The sequence below is a fragment of the Littorina saxatilis genome, linkage group LG4 (genome assembly GCF_037325665.1).
Source record: "Littorina saxatilis isolate snail1 linkage group LG4, US_GU_Lsax_2.0, whole genome shotgun sequence".
NCBI lineage: Eukaryota > Metazoa > Mollusca > Gastropoda > Littorinimorpha > Littorinidae > Littorina > Littorina saxatilis.
In genome coordinates this window covers 21094429-21106258 of record NC_090248.1, presented here as the reverse complement: position 1 = coordinate 21106258, position 11830 = coordinate 21094429, and the positions used below count along the sequence as shown (strand labels likewise).

The following is an 11830-nucleotide window of genomic DNA, read 5'->3' as shown; positions in this document are numbered from 1 at the left end:
GTCCATATACTCTTTTCATGTGTTGTTTTGTTCTCGTCTTTGTTTGCAAGGACAGATTGTAAGACTAGGCAATGCCTAAAATCTCCATCCTTCTGTAATAAAGTTTAATCAATCAATCAATCAATCTCTCTCTCTCTCTCTCTCTCTCTCTCTCTCTCTCTCTCTCTCTCTCTCTCTCTCTCTCTCTCTTTCTGTCTGTCTATGTTCCTCTCTCTGCCTCTATCTATGTCTGTCTGTCTCCCTCTGTTTCTGTCTCTCTGTGTCTTTTTTTTCTCTCTCCCTCCCTCCGCCCCCCCTCTCTCTCTCCCCCCTCTCTCTCTCTCTCTCTCTAAAAAAAACCCCAAAGAAACACAAAATCTGGTGCATGGAACAGATTAACTATGCCCTCCCATTAATTTCAGGTCCCTTCTCTTTACCGTGTATGTTCTCCCTGCTCTATCAACGCTAGCTGTACTGGCATGTCTCTGACTCTGACTTCCACCTGAACTTGCATGAACACTTCCCTCTCACTTGAAATCATACCTGCCAAGAACTGATAGGTCGCTGAACCATACAAAAGTCGAACTTACTATAGCTACCACCATTAGCCTCTCTGTGTCCTTTACGCACTAGAAGCCGACAAAATGTACCAGACATTCTTCAAGGGGCTTTATTTATTAGACTATAATCGTCTACCAGTTTTCTGGAACATTTTCTGCCAGATCTGTAATGACGCAAATTTACTGTGTAAATCTAACTTATATGACAAATACTGTTTTTTGTGAAGGTCTTACAAAACGTCCAATAGACTTCCCGGTCTCGCGAACCTCTGAAGTTCCACTGAGGGGGAAGGATCCCCTAAAAATTAAATTAGGGGTCCCGAGAGCGTCTGTGTGGGTCCCTGAATACTATTCGTATTCACTCTCCTGTCTAAGTCTTTCCTTCATCATTTACACGATCTTTTCCTCCTACCTAACCCGCGCGAGGCTGTTTTAAGACCCACGCCCCCCCATTTAAGACTCCTTCTCTTCCCTCATTTCTCAGAATTTTGTCAGTGAGAAAACCACTTCCGTGTACAACTCATAATCTTTATACACGAAGAATAGACAGATTTAGAGACCGTAAGGGAGGAACTTGAATCTTGCATCTCTGGTATGAGATGGAGAATACCTCCTATCCCAGTCATTTCGTTCTTTTCCCCGAGACAAAATGATGTACACATTTATGGATAAGTTCATAAAATCACAGGGTTTTGGTGGAACAGGCAAATGAAACAAATACCGCCAAATTGCTCCCAAGTAAAGGGGATACCTGACAGATTTATTGGAGCGACCTGGACTTAGCTCAGACAATTTGCGTTTTTTTTATGTCGTGTATCAAAAGCTATATATACATGTCCATGTATGTGTTTGCAAAATAAGAGTTTACGAAGTAATGCCGATGTTTGTCTGGGGTGAGACCCTCACACCACGAAGTCGAAAATTGCATTTCATTTTGATCGTGTTTGTTTCCATCGTTTTTCTTCTCTCAGTGGGAGAGAGACTGTCAAAGTGACAGCCTATTCAACAAACATAGCAGCCAAGCCAGTTGAGAACTGCGCAGGGTTCAACTGTAAGTAGACAGTTTTGTAACGACATTGTAGTAACAGTTTGAACTGTTGTATTTTTGACGAAAATTAATTCTTCTACTTCTGCATTCGCGGGCTGTAACTCTCACGCGCACTCGTTATTTGCACGAGTGGGCGTTTACGTGTTTGGCCGTCCCCTCGCCCCCCCCCCCCTTATTTAAGCACTCGTACTCCGTCTTTGGGGTGTGGGGGGGGGGGGGGGGGTGAGGGCGAAAAGAATGCAAAAGATAAGTATTGTCAGACTTGTGATTATTCAATCGATTTGAGCTCAGCTCGTCGAAACTTGCATCAGAATCAAAAATAGTTTTTAAGAGAAGACGATCTGATTTCAAGGTTGTGTGAGCGAGTAGAGACCCCAAGAGCATTTGGATCAATATCAAAATGACGTCAGAGAAAGATGGAATTATCCATTACATGTCTTCAAGATCTCAGCATGTTCAGACTTGTGACGACTGAATCTTTTTGAAACTCAGTTTTGCTAATCTTGTGCCAGGATCACGAACAGTAAAACAAACAAACAAATAATTAAAAAGAATTATAAGAACAATTAGATCAGGAACAAAAAGATGTCAGGCACTGTCCTTCCCGTGAAAACAGGTCTGCTAACAAGCTGTGATCTGCCCAGGCTGGTACGTGGAGTTAGGCCATCCCTCCAATAAAAGACACCCTGAGTGCTTCCATTGCAGAATTTTAACGAATTAGCTACAACAGGGAAGCGGATGAATTACGTCTCCTATCCTCCACAAAGTAAAGCTGTGTTAGACCTATAGTTGCTCCACTTTCTGCTTAGAAATCATTTAAGGTAGTGATAAATATGTGGACCAAAGAATTTAAGTCTTTGCAAATATCGACATGTGTGAATATTGTTGGACTGTGATTGATATTTGACTAGCCGGCTGTCTCGAAGGAGACACTCCTACAAAAGCATGTTAGGAAATCGATGTAACCACAAAAATACCTCTTTCCAGAGGAAGCAGCCAGGCTGATGGCTTTTGGAGTATGCTTACATTAACGTATGCTCTCATTCCATGTTAAAGCCTGACCAACTCTGCGGTGGTAAACATGATCGCTCACACGAGAAGTAAGCTTACTGTACCGTTAATGCAATTCGTGTCAATACACCATACGTTTGGCATCGACACAAATAACTTGGCGACAGATACTCCAGCTCTCAGTGTCGGGTGGCATGGAATTTGGAGATGGTGACATATTTACGGGTGGATTTGCGTTTTTCGGGTAGGTACGTCCTGTCGCCATATGGTATTGAAGGTTGAACAAGGGACAGCTTTATGGGTGTTTGCGAGTTAAGAGGAAAAGGATAATGTTTGGGTCGTTACTTTCTTGGTAGAATTAAAGCGTCGTATTCGTTGGTATATGTTTCTCATTTTCACCAGAGAAGAAAGGGCAAGTGAACTTTTAGAAGGCGGGAAGTACTGATATGAGTGAAGAACAATGCATACGAGGGAACATGAATAAGCCTTGGTGCGCGAGCGCGTGAGTCCACCCCCCACTCCCCCTCCCCACAGACAGACACACACACACACAGACACAAAGGAATATATGTTTCTTTTTTCCTTTAGGAATCGTAAGCAGTCGATACAGTGCTTTCGGAGGGTGTGGAAACCACCCCTAATTCAGTACCCCAGTATAGGAAGGAAGGTCGCGGTGTTTTCTATCGGACTTTCCACGAAAGTTTAGCCGATTTATACCCTGAAGACACACAAGGTACGACGCCGCCATGTGATTATTGGGAGAACATCTGCTGCGATATGGAGACTGATAAAGATACCCTAAGGTAATACGGGCTGATGGTTGACACGATGATTTAGAGGCTGGAGAAGAATTCTAAGACCACCGGTGGGCATAATGTTGATCGGGTTTGGTGATGGCAGAGGTGTCGGTACTTTAACCTTGGGCATGGAGAGTAGAGATATCCATCATTAGAAGTGACGTTCACTAAATTAAATGTTTCACGACTACGGCTATGTCATGTTGATCAGGGTTTGGCAATCGCAGACGATTTTAACCTTGGTCTTGGGGAGTACAGATAGTCATCATTAAAAGTATAATCAGCGACGTACACTGAATACAAGCAATGTTTCATTAAGACCATTTTAACCTTGGTCTTGGGGAGTACAGATAGTCATCATTAAAAGTATAATCAGCGATGTACACTGAATACAAGCAATGTTTCATTAAGACCATTTTAACCTTTGGCATGGGGAGTACAGAAAGTCATCATTAAAAGTATAATCAGCGACGTACACTGAATACAAGCAATGTTTCATTAAGACCATTTTAACCTTGGTCTTGGGGAGTACAGATAGTCATCATTAAAAGTATAATCAGCGATGTACACTGAATACAAGCAATGTTTCATTAAGACCATTTTAACCTTTGGCATGGGGAGTACAGAAAGTCGTTGTAAAAAGTTTTATCAGTGACGTGCACTGAATACAATAAATGTTTTATGACTACTATTTTGACCTTTGACGTGGGCAGAACAGATAGCCAGGCTAACGTCTAAGATAGACCTTCCTTCTCGTCCATATAAGATCCTGTACGTAAACTACGAGAGACCTATTCAGGTTTCTACATTCGCCAACGGGATCGGATCATTCCATTTGGACACATATCAATAGTCAACAAACTGGCAGCTTTCTTTGAAAACTTGCTGAATTAATTTCTTCTCTTACACCCATACGAACTTCGAAGATCTGTAAATCTGTCATTCTCCTTTGCATTAGAAGGGAGGTGTCTCTAAAGTGACGATCACCGGGTACCTTGTTTGGTGATTGCGTGTTGTACTGCTTGTATCATAGTAGCAGATCATGTGGTCAGTCATTTGCAAAACCGTTTTGTTCAAAAATAGTGCGTATGTTGACGAGGTATTTTGTGGTTGGATGGGGCGTTTCAGAGTCATTCTTGTACCGATAAAATACAAACCAGTCGAACCTGCCCTTGCGACCACCTCTCGAAAGCGACCTCCTATTCACAACGACCTCTCTGAAGGATCGTATAATTCACCTTTCCTTAGGGACCACTTATCTATAACGAGCACTCGTGGTCGATGCCTGACATGTTCGACTGTACAAATAAGTTAAATTTTGGCTTGAAACTTTGCAAGGTGCCGTTAGAACATTTTCACACGCGCGCATACACAAAGCTCATTATTCTCCCTCCATTCTGTCAGAAAGCAAACACCTCTGTGATGAGTTGCTGTAGCGAACGACAAGAAGAAGAAAGTTGCTGTATTACTGGAACCACTCTGCAACCTAGCAATTAGTGCCCGTGCAAAGAAAAACTAAACACAATGGACACAGGACAAGAGAAACATTCCAAGACCACTTACAAAACAAAGAAGAGGAAAGTAACCTTTGTGCAGGAGTGAAAGACATTTGTAGGAGGTCAGTGCCACGCTGAAAGGAACGCTGAACTAATAGGGTTTGTTAGGGAAAGAATGCCTTTCCGCACTTTGCTTGTTTGTTTGGCTTGCTTATGAATATGCATGGTTACGTTCTTGTCTTGCACGGAAGAGACCGGAAACTTTGGTTGTAACTTTGAAATTGAAGCACACACTTCTGGTTTCAAACTCTTAAGACTAAACCTGGTTTAAACTTTGTTTTTGTGGTTTAAAGGTGAAAATGTGTTGGTCAAAATTTGTTTTCGTCCCAAGAACTAGCGCATAACCACAGAGTTCTTGTCAGCGTTCTTGTTTATGTCATAAACCTGGTGCATTTTCCTCTGTATAAATCGTGCTCATTTTTGAGTCACTTGAGAAAAAGTGACTCTATGTAATCGGTCAGTGTTAGTCTGTCCGGCCGGCCGTCCGGCCGGCCGTCCGGCCGGCCGTCCGTAGACACCACCTTAACGTTGGACTTTTCTCGGAAACTATCAAAGCGATCGGGCTCATATTTTGTTTAGTCGTGACCTCCAATGACCTCTACACTTTAACGATGGTTTCGTTGACCTTTGACCTTTTTCAAGGTCACAGGTCAGCGTCAAAGGAAAAATTAGACATTTTATATCTTTGACAAAGTTCATCGGATGTGATTGAAACTTTGTAGGATTATTCTTTACATCAAAGTATTTACATCTGTAGCCTTTTACGAACGTTATCAGAAAAACAAGGGAGATAACTAGCCTTTTCTGTTCGGCAACACACAACTTAACGTTGGGCTATTCTCGGAAACTATAAAAGTGACCGGGCTCAAATTTTATGTGAACGTGACTCATTGTGTTGTGAATAGCAATTTCTTCCTGTCCATCTGATGCCTCATATAATATTCAGAACTGCGAAAGTGACTCGATCGAGCGTTTGCTCTTCTTGTATTGATTTATTACCATTCCCTGAAGATAAGAAATGAATGGACATTGCAGGAAGGGAAAGTGCGTGTTCTCATCATACCACTGATTTTCTTTCATTGTTAGCAAGGGCAACAAAGGGAGCGTTGATTGGTCTGGTGGGTTAAGATAGGCATGTTTCTGACTATCAGGAGAATAACTTTGCTAAGCCAAATCCTTTGGACTAAGCTGTACACAAAGAGGACACAAGCAAGATGGTCACAATATTAGTGCACAAGCCACGGCTTTCTGGGTCTTAGTTTGTCCAAGCTCACATTCGTCTGCTTGAAGCTCACGCATGCTTGTACGTATGACAACTCGTGGTCTTAGCAATGATTTCCTCAAGTCCGGTGATTGTGGGGCCGTCTGCGTGCAGATAAAGTGCGTCTGAATAACAGAGAACCGAGAAGAAATCGTCTCGAAAAAAAGTTTTAAGTGCATCGACGGTGATGGACGCTGCAAAGACTTCGCTGGATAATTGATAGTCTACTTTTTATTTTGTGTTGTTTAGGCAGTCAATCAAAGAACCATATTAACAAGCGCAAAAGCGGCTGACCATATAATTTAATTGTCTGCCCAACAATCCATCAATTAGTGTATCCATTTATTCATCCGACAATCCATATAAATTAAAGACAAAGCGGTAGTAAACGGAGACAAGCAACAGAACAAAAACGAACTTTTGCACTTTAGAACTATAACCGCCTGGACCGAACATCAGACGAACACAAGAACAAGCAATAAATCACCTTTGTATACTTCAGTCCACTGTCCTCCCATGCTCCCATCCATCCAATCAATCCATCCATCAGGGGCAAAATGGTGGTAACCTTAGTCAAGAACTGAGAGCAAAAACGAGTGTTTGTACCACAGGTTTAAAACCACATTTATACTGTGCATCATAACTGTAGCTATGCATGCAAGAAAGACATGAGCTAACAACTGGAGCATGGAGCAAGACGGGAGCAGGTTATGTAATTTATGACATATACCTATGGCCGTAAAGGGGAATAACAACCTGCGTGTAATCTTTGTGATAAACGACAACGGGTTAAAGAATGATACGCAGTTATCGTGTAGACTGAAAATCGTAACTATAGATATGCACACAGGAAAGAAATGAACTTATCACTGGAGAACGAAGCCAGACGGCAGCAGGGTGTGTGATTTAAGACATGTACCTATTCAAGCGGAATACAAAAACGTTTGTGTAATCTTTGTGATACACTGAGGAAGAACGAGAAGAAAAGCGAGCGTGTGCACTATAGAATTGTAACTGCCTAGATTGAACATCATTACTAGCAATTTACACAAGGAAGACATGAACTAATGGCGAGAGCAAGGGGGCAGACGGTGGCAGAGTGTGTGATGTAATACATGTACAGGTGTGCACGTGCTACTCAAACCTTCTTGTTGTTGTTGGCCGCCATCACTGTGCACAACAGACCTCTTTTAAAAGGCACAGTCCTTCTAATGAAAAGTTTTGCTCAGGACTTATGTCAGAACTGCTCAGGCTTTTACATGCGATAAGGTCATCCATAGGGCGTCCACGTGGAGATACCATCATGGGATAAGTCCATCTCTCCACGTGTATACTATATGGATGGCCTTGTCCCCTGTAACATCCTGGCAAGATCTGAGATGGTGAGCCGAATCCTTTGCAACCGAAGGACTGTGCCTTTGAGAGGTTAACATCATGCCAAATGAAAAGACTGCAAAAGAAGAATGCCGAAGCTGATACTCTTGCCAAGTTGCGAAATTAAGAGTGAAAATAAGTAAATTTGATTAATAAATGGAATATTTGAGGAAAGACAACATGACAGAACATTTTAAATTGTAATTGATTCCACGTTCTTTTCCGTAACCTATCTTTTTCTTTGTTTGTATTTTTATGCTTGCTACGAAGAGCTCATGGGCTAAGCGTGTATGAAAATGTGCGTATGCGCAAAACAAAGCTGTTATCAGAAGAATGGCAGTTTTCGGTTGAAAAGATAGTGAATGTTGCTTTTTTTCCCACCAACGTCGTGTTTGTAGTCGGAGACCCATCTTCTGCGTTTTTGTGGGTTCAGATGCGTGTAAATTCCCTGCAACGTTATTTGCAGGAACATTATTCTGTCAATTCGGGTTATAGACGTCTAACACAGTGATTACCTCCGACTATGTACCAGTCTTATCTCGGTGCACTGCAGCGAAAAGGGAGAAATGAACGTTTTCTCTCTCTCTTTTTATATTTTAAAATATTTTTTTTAAATCATTGTATTTGAACTGTCGTGAAACAACAACAGACGAAATTGGATGAAGAAGAATACTCTCTTGTTGATCATTTTTGAGTCACTTGAGAAAAAGTGACTCTATGTAATCGGTCAGTGTTAGTCTGTCCGGCCGGCCGGCCGTCCGGCCGGCCGTCCGGCCGGCCGTCCGGCCGGCCGTCCGTAGACACCACCTTAACGTTGGACTTTTCTCGGAAACTATCAAAGCGATCGGGCTCATATTTTGTTTAGTCGTGACCTCCAATGACCTCTACACTTTAACGATGGTTTCGTTGACCTTTGACCTTTTTCAAGGTCACAGGTCAGCGTCAAAGGAAAAATTAGACATTTTATATCTTTTCTCGGAAACTATCAAAGCGATCGGGCTCATATTTTGTTTAGTCGTGACCTCCAATGACCTCTACACTTTAACGATGGTTTCGTTGACCTTTGACCTTTTTCAAGGTCACAGGTCAGCGTCAAAGGAAAAATTAGACATTTTATATCTTTGACAAAGTTCATCGGATGTGATTGAAACTTTGTAGGATTATTCTTTACATCTGTAGCCTTTTACGAACGTTATCAGAAAAACAAGGGAGATAACTAGCCTTTTCTGTTCGGCAACACACAACTTAACGTTGGGCTTTTCTCGGAAACTATAAAAGTGACCGGGCTCAAATTTTATGTGAACGTGACTCATTGTGTTGTGAATAGCAATTTCTTCCTGTCCATCTGATGCCTCATATAATATTCAGAACTGCGAAAGTGACTCGATCGAGCGTTTGCTCTTCTTGTTATATCGTTATTTTCTTTCGTGTAAAAGAAACTCAACAAGTTGAAGGAAAAAGAATTCTCTCTTTCTTGTGTTTTTCTGTCATGACACAGAAACTGAAGAATTTAAAGCAAAAAGAAGTTTCTCTTTTGGTTCACCTTTTCGTCGTTTTTTTCTGTCATGAAACAGAAACTGGAAAAGTTGAAGGAAGAATAATTCTCTTTATATTCGTTTATTTTCTTCTTTGTTGTTTTCTGTCGTGCAACAGAAACTCAACACGTGGATCAAGGAGCTTCGGAAGCCATAATTAAGCCCAGTGCACCTCCAATTTTCTTACGCGAAATCCTTTCTTGCCAAAGGATGTCTTCACTGACTTCCCAGCTTCTGGCATTGTTATTATCCCTTGTTTGTTAAATTGCAATGACTAGAGGAACATCAGAGGAACGTCTACAGTGAGAGGGGTAAAGGAAAGATAGAGACACAATGAGAATGGCGAACAGATGCACGTGGTATCAACAGACTGGGGAACAGACAGACAGACAGAAATACAGACAGACAGAGATGATAATCACAATGAGGATGAAATCCGAAAGAGATCTAGATAGACTGCTAAAAGTCTCAAATTTAGAATTAAAAGACCCAAAAAAGTAAGTTCATAGAACGTTTAATTTTAGACAAAACGAAACGTTTGCGAGTATAAACGTCGACCTAGTTATGTTAATAGTGGACATACATGCACTTACTTATGAGCTGTATAAAATAAACTATCTGAGAAGGCGTTGAATTCAAGCTCGAGATGACGAGAGGAATCACAGAAATCCAATGCTCATGATGTCGATGAAGATTATCATGATGGTGATACTAACAAAGTGGGGGGGGGGGGGGTATGATCAAGGTATGTGTCTGTGTATGCAGACTTAAGTGAGACTGTGTGTATGTGTGTGAGAGAACGAGCGAGAGAGAGAGAGAGAGAGAGAGAGAGAGAGAGAGAGAGAGAGAGAGAGAGAGAGAGAGAGAGAGTGAGGGGTAGAGAGACAGACAGACAAATAGAGAGAAAGAGATAGGGAGAGAGACTCGAACAGAAAATGTTCGGCTATGAGAAAGAGAGAGAGAGATTTGATGGTATAAGGACGGATTTAGATAGGCTTTGCATTAAATGTCAGCAACATAGATCGTGCAGCGCTGGGCACTTACAGCATGCTAGAGAAAGGCATTTGCCCCAGGCCTGTTGAAGCCCTGTTAATGCACTTCCAAGGAAAGACAAAAAATCACCGCGAAAGACATATTTGCTGAAAAGGATCCTGTTAAATCGCTCTGCATTCAGGAGTAGATTTGTGTCGCAACAATTGTGGTTGAAACTTGGTTTCGTGAGAATAGAAATGTTTCTCTGTTTAAGTTGTTCTTTATCCTTTAAAAAAAACAATGGTGTGTTCATTATTTAGAAAAACAACAACGGTACAAAGGTTTCGAAGGATTTTGCGGTCCTTACGCGACTTCGTGGTTTTCCCTCTGGCTGGAATTTTGCGAAATCTCTCTCTCTCTCTCTCTCTCTCTCTCTCTCTCTCTCTCTCTCTCTCTCTCTCTCTCTCTCTCTCTCTCTCTCTCTCTCTCTCTCTCTCTCTCTCTCTCTCTCTCTCTCTCTCTCTCTCTCTCTCTCTCTCTCTCTCTCTCTCTCTCTCTCTCTCTCTCTCTCTCTCTCTCTCCCTCTCTCTCCCTCCCTCCTCCTCCTCCTCCTCCTCCTCCTCCTCCTCTTCCTCTTCCAAGTCCAGCTTCCGTAACGATACCACTAATATACACACAACACAATAATTATGTACCTCAGACATTGCCTCCCAGTAGATACAAATATTCACATGCAAACAGTATTTATGGTTATGCTTTCCTCGCACGCTGCAGCCTCAAGTTAAAAGCAAGTAATAGAACTAAATGGAAAATGTAAGAGGACTACCAGAAGTTGTAATCAGCACTTTGCAAGAAGAGTGTGTATATCAATAGATAAGACACCTCTCATCACGTACATTTCTTTCGTAAGAGAGGAAAAGTAGCGTCACATAGGAAAGGCAAAGAAAGAAACCAGTACCGAGTAATTCTTTTCTTAGGTTTCTGTCTCTGATGCGAAGCTTTACATTTGAATAACGACATCCAATTAAGTCCACCAAGTAACAGCTTTGGTATCTGTGTGAATAGTATGGGGTTTGTGTGTGTGTGTGTGTGTGTGTGTGTGTGTGTGTGTGTGTGTGTGTGTGTGTGTGTGTGTGTGTGTGTGTGATTTGGGGTATTTTTGTTATGCATGTGTGTGTGTGTGTGTGTGTGTGTGTGTGTATGTGTGTGTGTGTGTGATTTTGGGTATTTTTGTTATGCATGTCTGCGTGTTGTTTTTATTTATTTTATTGTTAATATTTGCACTATAAAGATCTTAGAGCTCTTATTGACCCAATTGAGGGACGGGGGAGTCGAAGGCATTAAGGGAGACAAGCACCTTAGTAGACTTTAGTTTTCATGTCCGCACTGATGTTGGTGAACTCACAAAATTAAATATCTTAGAAAGGATTTTTTTCTTCGCCTCATTTGCTTAGATTAATAGCTTTTAAAGAGTTTTGCATCGTTGCACTACATAGAAATGACCGCTTTAACGACCTTAATCAAAGCAGTTTTGGGTGCAGCCAGATTTTAAGGTATACTCTCTTCATTATACGTCTTTTCTTTTGAAAGAATGGCAAACAAAAGATACCGTTTGAAGAGAGTTGTGTACCGACAATTCACCACGGACACTTCCGCGTTTCCGATTTTTAACAAAGTAACGGCGACAGCAGCCAAGTTTAAAGGCATACCATCCCCCCTGTGGAAGTGTTTACGGGC

General features: G+C 41.7%; 1 protein-coding gene across 1 annotated transcript in view; it reads left to right on the top strand.

Moving 5' to 3' along the window:
- The window catches only part of LOC138964211 (protein MON2 homolog), a 625692-nt gene that overhangs the window by 261059 nt on the left and 352803 nt on the right, over positions 1-11830 (top strand). The gene's annotated exons all lie outside the window — the stretch shown is intronic.